Source organism: Protopterus annectens, chromosome 6.part0 (assembly GCF_019279795.1).
Source record: "Protopterus annectens isolate FY-2018-M chromosome 6.part0, PAN1.0, whole genome shotgun sequence".
Taxonomy (NCBI): Eukaryota; Metazoa; Chordata; order Ceratodontiformes; family Protopteridae; genus Protopterus; species Protopterus annectens.
The window spans coordinates 193038818-193055033 of NC_056737.1; positions in this window are offsets into that span (position 1 = coordinate 193038818).

Here is a 16216-nt window from a genome sequence, read left to right on the forward strand (position 1 = left end):
TGATAGCACCAAATTCCTTTCAGCAATGTTAATAGAATACCTTGCATCTCCTGACTACCCTTGCAGGAAATACCTTGCATCTTCTGACTATCCTTGCAAAAAAAGGACACAGTGTCAACAAAAAAAATTACAGCTATGGTTACCTCAGATACGTTATCTTGGTCATTTAATATCTCAGAATAGGATCTTACAGTAGCTATCCGTCACTCTAAGTCATCTTTATTACTTAAAATAAAACTCATCCTTCTTGACTGCATGTCTAACTAGATAAGAACTTACACTTCTTTCTGATCCATCTATTTCTCTGATCTCCTGTTCTGTTCTAAATCCTGCATCTCTGTTGCCTACTGCTGAGCATGGTGAATAGCATGATGGTGTGTGTGTAACTAACTATTTGCTTTCTCCTAGGGAGGACATAAAGGACACTCCTATACCCAATGATGACATGCATCTGTTTGTGAGTGGTTCCTGTTGAAGAGATCAAACAGGAAAGTTGATCTCGGGAACAGCAGTCTGCACTAAAGAAACAATATTGTTGCAACAAAGATTAGAGGGTGTTCACTCTGCTCAAATAGCTGAGCTAGTGGCTTTTCAAAAAGCCTGTGAGTTAGCCAAAGACAAGGTGGCCAATATTTTTATAGACAGCTGTTATGCTTTCGGGGTGGTACATGCCTTTGGGCAACTTTGGAGAACGAGAGGGTTTTTAACCTCTTCAGAAAATCAAATAAAAAATTCAGGGTACATAAAATTATTGTCAGATACACTTTTGTTACCTATAAAGCTGTCTGTAATCAAATGTTGTGCCCATCAAAAGGGAATAGATGCTGTAACAAAGGGCAATAATTTGGCAGATCAAGCTGCTAAACAAGCAGTAGAAAATTGTTGTAAACATCTTTGCATGTTGACAGCAACAAACTACAACAGCAATAATGTGTTTGATTTTGAAATGTTGTCAGCCTTTCAAGCTAAAGCATCACAGGGAGAAGTTCTGAGGTTGCTCAAAGATGAATGTAGAAAATCCTCTGATGGCATATGGTGACATCAGGATGGCCGACTGGTGGTGCCTGCCTCTTTGCTACCTTACCTGGTAAGGGCATATCATCTACCAGCCCATACAGGTAAGACAGCTTTATTTAATCAAATTACCCAAAGTTGGTATGCCCCTCATGTCTCCTCTTCGATACTTCAGTATGTATGAAATTATAGTGTATGATTAAAATATAATGTAAGTAAACATTCCAGCAATAAGGTTGCATGTTTACCTCCATCTTGGGGACCTTTTGTTAACATATACAGCTGGACTTCATCCAGATGCCTAAGACTAATCATTTACAATTTATTTTGGTGGTAGTGTATGGTAAAAGCTTACCCATGTCACAAAGCTGATGTAGTCACAGTTATAAAAAAAAAAGTATTATTTGATTATATACCGAGATTTGATATACCCAGCATTGTTAACAGTGACCAGGAAACTCATTTTAATAATAATCTGTTGAGTTATGTAAAGCTTTTAATACTAAGTTAAGTCTTCACTGTCCCAACCATCTCCAGTCATCTGGATTAGTGGAAAGGGTAAACAGGACCCTTAAAATAAAATTTCAAAGATTTGTGCTGAAACCAACTTAAAGTGGCCCAAAGCCCTTCCCCTTGCATTAATGAGTATGAGGGCCTCACTGAATGCCACCAGGAAATTGAGTCCATATGAGATATTAATGAAAAGAACCATGGTCCTTCCAGCTACCCCTCCAGTGAAAAATGCTGATTTAACTTTGTCAGATGATGCTCTGATTTGTTATTGTAGGAGACTCCTCAAAATTTTGCAGCAATATCATCAAACAGTAAAAGCAGCATTACCAAAGCCTCCTGACCAACCCTGTCATCAACTACAACCAGCTGATTAGGTCTACATAAAAATTTTTTCCAGAGGAAAAACTGCCTCAGTCTGAGGTGGAAGGGGCCTTTTCAGGTCCTGTTAATGATTGCAGTTCGCTGTGCAGGACTATCAACGTGGATCCATTCATCTCATTGCAAGAAGGCCTGCCATGTGGGGATCCCAGATGAATCATTGCAGCCAACAGAGGGAGATCAAGGTGTGACAGATAAATCATCTACCCAGTGAGAAGCTCAACTTCAGTAGCAGTCCATGATAAATCCAGTGACAACAGGTACTTTTGCTTTGTTTCTGCTGCTGTTCCCTTCTATAAACTGGTTGAGAGAAAACAGTTTCATGCTGGTCCTTCGGCAATATGCTAAAAATCTAAACAAAACAAACTGCTGAATATGTTTGCATGTACCTCATTACTTTAAGGCAGGGATTCCAATGATTCCTATCCCTGCATCACAGGTGTCATTTGAAAAGGACCTTAATGACATCAGCTTAACCTGGCGCAATGTAACTGATTTTTTAAAGGTTGTGTTTCTTCAACTTGCAACCACACATCATGGAGACGCATGTTATGCCAGAAATGGGACTGTACCAGTAGGGAAAATCAAATGTAATGACACCAGGTATAAAAGTTTGTTAAACTCTTTGCACTTAAAAAGCTATGACTGGGGGCTTGGCATGGGCATGATAAGTGACTGTTACTACATCTGTGGTAATCGTGCCTACCCCTGGTTGCCTACAGACTGGTCTGGATGTTGCTTTGTAGGCTATATTACTCCTGCTAGTCAACATTTCGAACACCCACCAGCAGGTAGACTGAGAAATAAGTGAGTAATCCACTGGACTGAGCAAGTATTTTCAATTTTTAATCCTGGGTATGGAGTGGAAAGGACAATGCTTGAAATCACCATACTTGCCCAAATTCTACAGGGGGTGGCCAACAAAACTTCACATCACATCAGGATGGCAAATTAAAAAATGACTGAAATGCAAACTGGGGTGTTACAAAATCAAATGGCACTTCATGTAATGCTTGCTGCAAAGGGGGGGGGGGGTCATGTGCCCTTATTGCTGTTCATATATTAGTGACTATCATGATAAACCAAAAAAACTGTCAAACTTCACGGAACAAAGGGCAGTATTTTTGGTAACCTGGAAACTAGCATAATCCAGGGTATCATCATTGTACTTTTTATTATATTTGTGATCATGTTGGTATTTTCTATTCTAAAGGCAGTGATTACAAGATGTTTAACCTCACCTGCACGTAAAATGCCACTGCATGCACAAATCAATGACAGTTTTATTTTGACAAAAAAAATGATGACTACTATGATGCTGAGGAGTATTTTATCAAGTTAAGAAAAATAAAAAATATAATTATATGTATGGTATGACACTGATAGTGTCAGATGGAGAAAACTGTTACGGGACAAGACCAGCATATTAAAATGTATATTAATTTCAGTTTATTAATGATGCTATAATATGATTGTTAAAAAGCAAATATAATTTGTATGCAGGGCTGGGAAAAATATAGCTTCATAAGCTGCAGTATTGCTGTTTTTTTTAACTGCATTCTTTTAGTATGTAATAAGAGAGAATAGTACATGTTGCATGAAGTGAGGCATTTAGTTATACAAAAAGGAATTTGTTAGCCTGACTCCTCCAGGCTAAGAGTGCGTTGTTGCTAGAGCAGGTTTGAAACATCTAAGGTCAGAGCAAGACCCTTTGGAAGCAGGTGAATCATATATAGGAAGGTGTTCACGTGAAGTCTAAGGTGAAAATCATGAGGGATGAGAACATTTGCAAAGTTTTCTATAGGACACAGTCATTATAACGTCATGAAATTGTATGAGCAGTTAAGAAAAATGTATAAAAAATGTGGTTTATCTCTGTTCAGAGAGACTATTTTGACATCTGCTATGAAGACCGTCTCCCACCGCTGTAAAAATAAAATTTCTGTTTGCACATCCTGAAGTGTTGTTCCTGACTAAAGGCATATAAGGTAAATTCTTAATGTTATTTATTTATGACTTTAACACGTCTCAGTACTAGCACTGATGTCTATAAGCTCCAGCATGAGGAGAGCTTGTAGAGTGTAGAGTTTCTTTCTTAGGCTCCTAACATTGCGCAGTAACTTTAGGTTTCTTTGGGTTTTATTTGCTATGTTGGTAGGTTTGTCAATTTGGCATTGCCTAAAAAAGGCTGTAAGGGGGTGGATAAAGTTTTAGCCAATATTTGGAAGCCTAGGGGGGAGACAGGTGCAGACTATCCTTTGCAAAGCAATGTGGTCTGTTAACCGTGTCCTGACATGCTGACAAATATTAACTCCTATGGAAAGACATCAGAAACTAAGCCAATTATTCAGTCATCTTTTTTCATACTATGGTATCATCCTTGGTGAATATAGAATGCTGCTCAATGCAAGGCACATACCTGCCTGACACAGACATTCAGAGGGATCAAAAATGTTTTTCTTCATATATCCAGGGAGGTACTTCTCTGGTCATTAACTCCCGCATGGACTATGATAGAATCATACTGGTATCTGTGGTATAATGACTTGAGTGTGTGCATAACTTGGCAGATCCTGGCTCCAAATAACTAACCAATGTCCTTCTGTATCATTGTTGCAGTATTTTACATAGGAGTCTCCTGCCCAGGGTTGCCCATTGCTTGGCCAGTATGCAAAAGAATAAAAGATCTTGTGTGTGCCATACATCACATTTATGCTCCCCGACAGAACATAGGGCATAAAAGGGATGCACAGACACAACTATCCTGAACTCCTTTGCCGCCAGTTTGAATAACATTTTTGCCATTTGGTGTACTGAATATTTAGCAACACCAGATAAGTGCCTTGTTGGGGTTCCTTTTTTCTACTTTTCTTGGTCTTGTATTCATTTTACTACCATTAGTTCATATTGTCCAAGAAGGGAAAATGTCAGTATGTGAGGCAGATTCCCCATAAGGATTGTCATGAACAGTCTTTTTTTTTTGTTTGGGTGCATCCCACAACCATACCTCTTGTAGTATCTGTAAGGCATTTGTGCCTAAGACACTCAGAAGCTGTTTGCCTTCCCTGTCTATTTATCTTAAAACTAATGCCTTAAAGAGTTAGCCCAGGGTACTATGGCAGAATCCTTTAGCCCAGGGTACTATGGCAGAATCCTTTAACCCTGAGATACTCCTGCTAGGTAAGAAGGCCAAAAAGTCTCATCTGGATTCTTTAGCTGTCCAGCCTCCACTGGATGTCCCTCTAGAAGTAGGTAGTAGCTCTGAAGGTTGTTCAGCATCTACATCGGATTCCTCTGCCACGACCCTATTGGAGGACACCATGGATCTGTCTTTTCATATGTCCTCTGAGTTTTGCAGATGTCTGCTGTGGACATTGATGGAGAACTGTAGTTGATTATCTCAGATGGTCCTAGAGGGATTCCACAAATGTTGGTCTGAGAGGAAGCTCTAGATTCTTTTATTGAATCTTGCCAATGGTCAAAGCCTCCTGTATTTGTTAGGGCTGATGTCCCTTCGAAGAAAAGAGTACAACTAAGGCATGTTTATATCTGTCCTAAAGATCTCCAAGGGGAATGGCAAGAGTTTATTCGGGGCTTGTTTTCTGCCTTAATGGCTTAAAGCCTTCTCAAGGGTTTTGGTACTTGCTCCTCCTTGGATCTCTACCCCATCTAAATGGCTTAGGCAACCAGATTCCTTGGATGAGGATTCAGTGTCTGGTGAGGGTTTTTTGTCTGGTTTTTCACAGATGCCTTTGCCTTTCACTTTTGTTTCTGATGAAAAGGAAGCTGTTAGCCCTGAGTCTTCTTTTGAGGAATTGTCCTTTGGGGACACAACTGCTAGGACGATGGAATTCTTTAAGCGGGAGTCTTAAGTGTCTGATATTCATGAAGATATGAGTTGCTTCTGGTGGATATTCCTAAACCATTGGCAGTTCATCCTGTGTTGGCTACCTTGTTAGATACTTTCATTGCTGCTTCCAAGTCTCCTGATTCTCCACATCCTGTTCCTAAGAAACCTGATGGGTTCTATAAGGTTCCTGAGGATTGCCAATTTTTATTTAAATGACCTTCTGCTCATCCTCCTGTGGTGTCAGTCTCTCCTGACAAACCTAAACTTTTGCCCTCTTCCAAACTTTTGTTTTCTGATTAAGATAGTAGGGCAACAGAGAGGATTGGTAAGAAAGTTTACACTGCTTCTACTTTGGCCTTTATGGCTATTAATTTTGCTAGAACCACATGGCAAGGTATGCTCTGTCCTTGACTGCTCAGACTTGTCAAGTTATCTCTGATCTCCCTGATTCTAATGGCAAATCCTCGGCTTTATCTTTTTTAGGTTCTGCTTCTCAGGTGGCTCACAACCCTATTAAGTGTAGCTATGATGCTACTAATGCCTCTTATAATGCTGCAGCTTTTGAGTCTGTCATGAGGTGTTGTTCTTGGCTTTGTCTCCAGTCTCTACCTGAGGACATGAAGGCCAAGTTGCTGGATGCTACTTTGGATAATAAATATATTTTTGGGACTGCTGCTGCTGACATGTTTGCCTCTTCAAGAGAAATGCAAAGTCTTGCAGGACTTTAAACATATTTTTGTCTCTCCTGTCCCTAAGTTCCAGAGGAATTATCCTTCTAGGTCTGCTTTTGTTCGCAGGCAACCCCTCCAGGCCTCCAAGGTCAGGAAGAGTGGGAGATGGGCCCCCTCTATTAAGGCTTCTCAGATTTCTGTGGCTCAGAAGCCTTCTTTATCTGATAAGCCTGTTCTCTTTGACAATTGGCCCCCCTCTTCTTTTAGACCAGGTTCCTTTGTCCCTTCGGCTTTCCCTTTATCTTCCCAATTGGCACCTCATCACTTCAGACGAGTGGGTCCTTTCTATCATCTGTATGGGTTACTTCATGGTATGGAAATCTCTCCCTACTTTTTCAGGGATTTCTCAACCTCCTCTAGAGCAGCTTCCTCATTTGCCAGAATTGCTAGGATCCCTGGTGAACCAAGGAACCATTCAACTTGTCCCCCTTTACCAAGTGGGAAGAAGTTTTCATTCCAGGGTGTTCCTAGTGTCTCAAAAGGAGTGCACTTGACCTATTTTTGATCTCTCCCAGCTCAACACCTTTCTTGAGATCCCTTCTTTTTGAATGTTTACTCTTCAAACTCTGTTTCCTTTTTTATTACCCCATGCCTTTCTTGTGTCCTTGGATCTGAAAAATGCTTACCCTCATATCCTTATTCACCCTCTTTTCAGGAGGTTTTTGTTTCTCTGTGTCTTCCTCTCATTTTCAGTTCTCTACTTTGTCCTTTGGCCTCTCTACTTCCCAAGGGTTTTCACAAAATGCCTAGCTCCTGTGACTGCCTTCTGCAGGCTCCAAGGCATTCAGATTTTTCCTTATCTAGATGACTTGTTGCTTCAGCCACCTTCTCCCATTTGATTTTTACAAGATCTGCAGTTCATCATCCCTCTTCTTCAAAGTCTGGGGTTTACTATCAACTTCCAAAAGTCTGTTATGACTCCCTCATACGATCATGTTATCTGGGATGCAGGATTCAGACAGTGCCAATGTTGACCTCTCTTCTGCCTCCAAAGGTATTGTTATCGACAGCCTTTTTTCAGTCTTATCTTCCTCTGACTGCCATGCCAGTCAGGTAGTGTATTCAGGCCCTGGAATTCATGGCCTCTTCTATTCCAGTGCTTCCTCTTCCCAGACTGCATATGCATAAACTTCAGTGATCCCTCAAGTCATTTTGGCTGCAGCACTATCATCCTCTAGATTTTAGTGCACCTCTCCGTCCCTGTGTCAAGAAGGAATTCAAGTGGTGGATTCAGCAGTTCGCTCTCAGCCCAGACTGGCCCTTTCATTTTCAAGTCCCTTCCCAAGCATTGTTCATAGATGCCTCAGACATGGGGTGGAGGCTTCTCTTGAGGGTCTTTGTTTTCCCCATCAGAATTCAGATCATGTCAACATCAAAGAGATGAGAGCTCTGATTCTGGCCAGTCAGGCTTTTCCACCTCATGTTCTCTCCAGGCATGTTGTATATAGACAACACTACATTGATGGGGCATGTCAACAAACAGGGGGCACAAAATCTTATCTCCTCTGCAGGATGGCTGTTCAGACTTGGGAAGTGGCTCTCAGTTATCAGTTAACTCTTCAGGCAGTATACATTCCTTCAGAGCACAGTCTAGTGGTAGACTCTGAGCAGGTCCAAAACAACAGCTCATGAATTGATGCTTCACAGAGACATCTTTTTGAACATTGTCCATCAATGGGATATTTCTAAGGTAGATATTTTTGCCTCTGTACAGGCAGCTTCCTGTCTTCTGTTCCAGAGTTCTACATCCTCTGGCATGGAAGACAGATGCCCTTTCCTTCCCATGGAAGGGGATTTTTCTTTATGCTTTCCCTCCTTTTCCACTACTTCCAAGAGTCCTGTAGAAGATTCAGCTGGATTCTCAAAATCTTGCTAGTGACTCCCTTTTGGCCAAGACCACACTGGTTCCCCGTCTTAATGCATCTGGCCATGGGTAATCATCACAAGTTACCTTACCAGTTGAATCTCCTAATGCAGAACAAGGGGTTTCTCATCCATTCCAACTTGTACTCTGCAGCTTACACAGTGGGTGATAGGGTTTTGATCCCTTTGAAGCTCCTCTTTTTTTGAGGTTGTGCTCAGGGTTTTACAGGAGGCAAGGAACCCTCAACCAGAAAATCTTATATGTTCAAATGGAAAAGATTTTCGGTCTGGCCCCACGCTGACAACCAGGACCCTTTTTCAGTGAAGGTCCCTCTGGTCCTCTCTTATTTGTGAGTTGCTCCAGTCTGGCTTGGCCTGTTGTCAGCCATTTCTGCTGGTCTGTCCTTGAATCCTCCTCTGACTTCTGTTTTTGAGGTCAAACAATTTCTTAAAAGCATCCTGCATATTAGGCCTCCAAGAAAACCTATTCCTCCTCCTTGGGACCTTAATTTTGTTTTGGAAAAATTGGCTCGGGCTCCTTTTGAGACTGCAGATTCTGCTTCTTTGCAACATTTTAACTGGAAGACTGTTTTGTTGCTGGCTTGTAGGGTTTCTGAGCTTCAGGCCCTTATGACCATTACTCTCTTTTTTGTTTTTTTTCAGGGACAGGGTGAACCTTCATATTCATTTTTTTTTATGCCCATAGTAGTAAATGAGTTGTCCTTGAATCAATCGGTACAAATCTTTTTCCTTTTTCCCTACTTGCTAGTCAGAGGGTCCAGCTCAGGTACTATTTGGATAAAACTAGGACTATTCATGAGTCTGATCAGCTTTTTGTTTCCTTTCATCCCAGGTCTTTGGGTTAGGCTGTTTTTATGCAAAGCATCTCCTCCTGGATATCTAAGGCCATTTCCTTTTGTTCTTTTCATGGCAAATCTCTGTCTACTTCTGTTAGAGCTCATTCTACTAGGGCTGTTGCCTCTTCTAGTGCCTTTTTCAAGGGTTTGGACACCAATTCCATCCTTGAAGCTGTTACTTGGTCTTCTGTCCATACCTTTACTAAGCATTATAAGTTGGGTATGGTTTCTAGGGCTAGAGCAAGTTTTGATGAAACCATTTTATGTGGGTTTATTGAGAGCTCTTCTCAGCGTTTCACCTCCCATTCTGTTTCTTGAGCTTTTTTACTCTCATCTCTGTTTATAATAGTGCAACAGTAATGTAGAATGACATAGCAAAGTTATGTACATTTTTACTATAACAGTAGATGTCCTTCTCTTCACTGTTGCAGTATTCGCTTCCTCCCTCCAACCCCCTCATTTGTTTTGCATTTTTTCCTTCTGGATGTGCATGGATTCCTTTGTCCTATGGAGACTATTCTCTTCTGTGGCACTTCAGTTCTGGGTAGTTGTGCCCCTACGTCCCTTTTATGCCTTACATTCTCTGTGTGGGGAGACATAAATGTGAAATAAAGTGCATATAAGATCTTTTAGGCTTTTGCATATTGGACAAATGTCAGGTTGCCCTGGGTGGGAGATCCCTCCTATGTAGAATACTGCAACACTGACGAGAAGGACATCTAAGGTAAGATTTTACACAACTGTACTTTATCTTCTCCTTGTTCAGTCTGGTGAGTGGGAAATCTGTGCATCATTCAATGGAGTCCCCTATGACAACAGTCCTGGGTAATATGTTGACTTGCCCTATGGGCTTTGCTGTTGGGGCTGTAGTTGGTTTAGGAGTGTGTGGTTGATGTTGCTTTTGGTGAGTGCTTTTGTGATTGCTGAGATATGCTTTACCAGTTATAGGCTTAGGAGACCTTTGAGGTTTGGGGGGATTTCTTTTTAGTTTCCCAGCACAGGATGGTCTATGTGTGTGGTGGACATTGTGTGGAGGATGTAGTGTTTATGTTCTTTGGAATTTTGTTTGTATGCAAGATGTTTGCCTCCAGTAAAATTGTGTATGTGCTTCTCTCACATACTGTTTTTTTAAGGATTAAATGGTTGTCTGCCAACATGAGACAATTGCGACATTGTCTCAGGATGCTCATAGCTGCCAAGCTGGCCATGGAGACATTTGGAAATTGCAATTCTATGTTGTCCAGACCTGTATTTGGATGGGCTACTATATGTGGTGGAATTGGTTATACTGAGGTCTCCTTTGGTGGTCTCTGGGGTTTGACACTGCACTAGGTTAGATTGCACTGATATTTGATAGTAGTTTTGTTTAATATATAAACTAGCTGTTCTAAATTTGTCTGCCCATATTGGCTTTGGTGTAGCCATACTAAGTTACAGGTTTCAGTTGTAAGGGAAGTTTTATAGATAAAATTTACTTTCTGGGTGTTTGTGTCTGTACATGATACTGTTAACCTCTTGATGTAATAAGACCAAAAAAGATTGCTTGCAAGTGTAATGCTACAACAAAACTTAAACTACCTTCACAAGGCAGTTTCAAGTATTGGGGACCTTTAGAATGATTTAAAGGCAAAATCAACACATAAAGCAAAAATAAAGCAGTAGCACTCTTAACAGTTAACTGAAGTGCAAAACAATAAAAATAAATCTATTTATTTGCGAAGGGTGGAGCTGGATTAACTCAGGACCCCCATCAGAGAGTGGCTAGGGTGCCAAGTAGATGGGAGATGTGGGGAAAATAGGAGACAATTTGTAGCAAGAGAGCTTTACTCAAGTGTAATAATGGTTTGTTGGGTGGACACTTAGTATTATGGATAGATGGAAACAATAGGTAGGAAAGTACATAAGTAGGTTACACAACAGACAATAGCAATGAAAGAGGGGAGGTGGGACTGTGGAAGTCAGATTACCACAAGTGTAGGAAGTCATAGAGACAGCTTTTCAAAACTGGGATGTTTGGAGAAAAATCCAAACTGGAGGTCAAGACATGTGCTTAGAATTATAGTAACTTTTTAGTAACTCGTTGGGGTGGACACTCAAAGAACAGTCAGTGCACCACAAGTACACATATGACACAGTCATAGTACATGCAGGAGTAAATGACTTGAGATGTCCCTCCCTGGACTTTATGAAGAGTGACATGATAGACATCTTGGAATATATGAACCTAGCCTTGAGCAGCATTCTACTATCACCAAGAATGATGCTGTGATATGAGCAAAAGATTATTGACATCAAAAATTGGCTTAACTTGTGTCATTCAAAGGGAGTACAAATGTGTGTGTGTTTGTGTGTATGTGTGTGGGTGTGTATATATGTCTGTGGTCCCAACAAAGCCCCTGTCCCTCCGAGAAACTGTGCTTGCCACTTAAGTCATTGCATTGAATTGTCTTGTTCACTTATCTGTTACTAAGCCATCATATACACAAATTATAAGTAAGAAAGCTTAGAGAAGAGATTAATTTGTTCTCTATACTGTGCATGTTTGACTAATTGAATAAGGCTACTATGAATTATATTGCAGCACTAGTTTTATTTGTTTTAGTACTGGCTTCCTGCCTATTGTATACAAGCTGTGTAATGCTGCTGTTGGCCTGTAATTACAATCTGGTAGATGTAACACAGCTGTTGGCCTGTAATTACCAGTTGGTAAATGTACATGTACCTAATGTCTTTACTGTGCTAAGACTAGGAACAAGCAGATGCACACACTGGTCTTCTTAGTCCTTGTGTCCTACCTGTACTGTCCTGCTTGTGTTTGTCTTTAATGAAACAAAATGGACTTCCAGGCACTTGTATTATATTCTGCCAGTGTGTAGACCCTCGGATGTTACCCGTTTGACTTTTTTGTTGGATAGTACTGTCACTAATCTTTAACTGCTTGATTCATTTGATTTATGTTGAAACCTAGCACTGTGTATTAACTGCTGAAAAATGCTGAAATCTTGTCTGTTTTATTAACTGCTGCATGTTTTATTGTTTTGCTGTACAACTGGAAGGCATAAGCTGTTTATATTGGGTATTGGCAACTGCATTCTCCCTTCTGCTTATTCCAGCTTGACTAAACACTAGCATCCCTTGACCTTGCTATGTTCTGTATTCTCTCTTCCTTTTGCCTACTCCAAATTTTTGAGTAAGCTTGCTTCTCTTGACCATTCTGATTTTACCTGTGTGCTTTCTCCCCTCCCAGTGCCTACTTAAAGGCCCCTTTCTTCAAATCTGTGCTTTAATAACTGCTGCTTTCTTGTTTACTGTTAATGCTGTACAATTAGAAGGTATAATCCATTTATATTGTAGAATTTCTGCATGTAGTATTTGGATACTGGCAAGTGCATTCTCTCTTCCTTCTGCTTATTCCAGCTTGGCTAAATGCTAGCGTCCCTTGACCTTACTATATTTTGTGTTCTTACTTTTGCATTCTCCAAATGTTCGAGTAAATACATGCTTCTTTTGATCATTCTTCTATTACTTGTGTGTTTCCCCTCCTCCCAGTACCTATTTAAAGGCTCATTTCTCCATATCTGCATTGTAAACTAAGCTACTCTCCTTTCTAGCTCATCAAACCTCACTAGTCTTGTCTTTCCTTTCACTGCTACCTGCAAACCTGGGAGTCCTCTCTCCAGGCCTTCCACCTTTTCTGTTTCTCACCCTCCAGCCTGCAACTTTCACTCTGTTTTTATTTTCCTCTGTCTCTATCAATCCTTTGCCTTTTATTTCACTCTTTCTGCTTGGCCCTAATATTCACTACCCCTCTATTAATTGCTCTCTCTTCTAGAGATTTAATATTTTTTTACCACCTTAAGCTCACTATCTTATTTTCATTACATCTCTCTTTTATTTTACAATAGTCAACTACACGGAAAAGTGACCTCAACCCCCCTCCCTGAATATACCTGGCTGACATTCTATCTATTGACCCTCAAAGCAATACAAGGATTGCTGTCTAGCCAAAGACGGGAGGAAACCAACAAAAACAGGAAAACACCATCAAAAGCTTTATGTATGTGTCCCAATTGCTTCTTCTTCACCTGGTGTTAAAAGCTTTTTTTTTGTGCAAATTAATCTAGGCTATGGCATGCACATGTATTTCTTGGCTCACCAACCCCCCCATCACCACCACCTTTCTTCCACCCCCACTGAGTATGCATCTCTCTCCCTAGTCTCTGTATCACTTTCACACCTAACTCACTTCAGGAAAGTGTGCTAAAAGTCAAGACTTTGCTGCCTGTGTCCTCTCTTTTCTAAACTAAGGGTTCACTTCATACATTATCAACATCTGGCTTAACCCACCTAGTCTCTCCACTCTAGTCCCAAGTAAGAAAAGCACAACCAAACAAAATAAAATTAATTAAAACAAAAATAAATTAAACAGTAAACAGCAGTTATATTCTTCCACAGACATTGAGTTTTTACACAAAGTTTGGCAAAAGACTCACAGTTGCATGTAATATTGATACTGACAGGCTTTTCTCTTCTGCATCTGGCCAAACTACTGATTGGGTTTTGGCCCGCTCTGTTTTGCCTCCACACCGCTACTCTACCCTACCCCCATTCCCTCCCACCCCATTTCAATTACATTTATACATCCCCAACCACATCCACTCTCCACAAACCAATAGAAATCAACTATCCATCAAATAGGATACACACACAGTCTCCACTCTAACTACATCACCCATTCACCTCCCAGTAAACAGATACCTGATTATAACACACAACCCATCTACTTAACAATCTTCACTTACATTATCTAATTGCACCCTACAGACTAGCAATCTATATACCAACTCCACCTAACCTCTAACTACCTTATCAGCACCCCTACCCAAATACAATAGCTATTTTCAATCAGCATTTAAAGATTTACCCAAATACAGCTAAACCATATACAATAAAAAGACATTTCCGCTAAAATGAACCATCCTAATAAAAATAACCTAAATTTAGCATTTTTACTCATCTCTACTGCCCTGTTATTTCTTTTGTCCTTGCTAGCAGCTCTAAAGTATCCACCAGCCTCAATCAATAACCATCCATATCAAGCCTCCTCTGCACCTCCCCCTGATAGCCCGGTTAACAATACAAGTTTACAAAACTCCTACTACACCTTGCAAAGAGCTAAACCACTCTGGAGACAAACACCCCAATCCTGGTCCCCCCCTCTCACAAGATACAATATCCAAACCAACCCTGGGAACATCAGACTACCACACAAAAAAGATAAATCCTACATACTATTTCTCAAAATAAATGTCAGAAGTATTGTGAATAAAGTACATGACCTACATGCTTTACTCTCCCTCTATACTCCTGACATTGCCTTATTAACCAAAACATGGTTAAAACTCAACATCTGCAATAATGAAGTTGCAGCTACAGTATACTATATAGTATGCAAGGATAGGTCAAATGAAAAAGGGGGAGGGGTGTTGGAATTTTGTTTAAAGAACACCTAGCACTAAACTATCTGGAAAATAACAGCCCCAACTTCAGAAATGCAGAACTTATCTTTACTAAATTAAAAAATAAACCCCAAAAAGTTCTTTAACATCATAGGCAGGTATATCCCACAAAGAAATAATATCCACACACTAGAAAACATACTTCACTGGGCCTCTAATACATACCCACACAGTCCTGCTGGGTGATTTCAATATTGACTGGCAAGACTGTTCCGCTCTCAACCCATCATCTCACATTAACCTTCATTAATGTACACAACTTATCACATCCCCTACAAGAACTGACAAAACTATCAAATGCCAGTCTATCCTTGACTGCATTTTGGTTAACAATCCCTCACTAATATCTCATGCAGGTTGTCTTCCAGATGGCCTAAGCAACCACTTGCCAACCTTTCTCATGCACGCCCGCACCCTCCAAACTAACCATATCTCTTACCGTACAATTAGAAACAAAAAATCCTTCAACCCACAATAGTTCATCTCAGCCACCCCTAGATGAAGCAGTCAATGCATTTAATAAACTTTTTTAAGATTCTAGATTGCTATGCTCCCTCCAGAACCCCTCCAGAACCATTAGAGTTAGAGCCAATTACTCACCCTGGTTGAGCAAGAAATGCCATTTCCTTCTCAAAACTAGGGATAAAGCCTAGGAACAATACCACAGAAACAAAACCCAATCCACAAAACTAACATTTCTAGAAATACATAACAAAGTTAAAAAACTCCTCAAATAGGACAAAATCAATTATTACCACAATATTCAAGAAAAATACGATAATAACCCACAAAAATTCTGGGCTGCAGTTAATAACATACTATCTCCAGGCAAAACCTCCACACCCACGCCAACCTCTACCACTAACCCTGAAAACAAAGCAACACAATTTAATACTTATTTCACAGAAACAATACTAGCCCTAGCCAGTACAAACAACAACTCCAGTAGCCATGCCCCAATAACTCCCCATCTCAGTAAACCCTCTAAAAACAACCTCAGTCTATTTACACAACAACCAATAACAGTAAATACTGTAAAAAAACTATTGCTCAAACTAAAACCAACTATCTTAGCCATATACAAACTACCCACCAAATTTCTGAAAGTAGCTGCTGATGGAATAGCTTACCCAGTAGCAATGCTCATAAACAGATCTATGTCAGAGTGCATTGTACCTGCTATATTGAAAAAATCCCATATAACACCCCTTCACAAAGGAGGCAACTTAACCAATTTTAGTAACTACCACCCAGTTGATATTCTATCACCCCTATCTAAAATCCTAGAGAGGGTGGTCCATACTCAACTCATGAAATACCTTAACACCCACAATCTGTTATCAATCACACAACATGGATTTCACCCAATCATAGTACAACTATAGCCCTCATGTCCATTACTAATACAGTCAACCAACTTAGAAATTCAGGGCAATTTGTATCCGCCATATTTCTAGACCTGTTCAAAGCATTCTGTATGGTAAATCACAA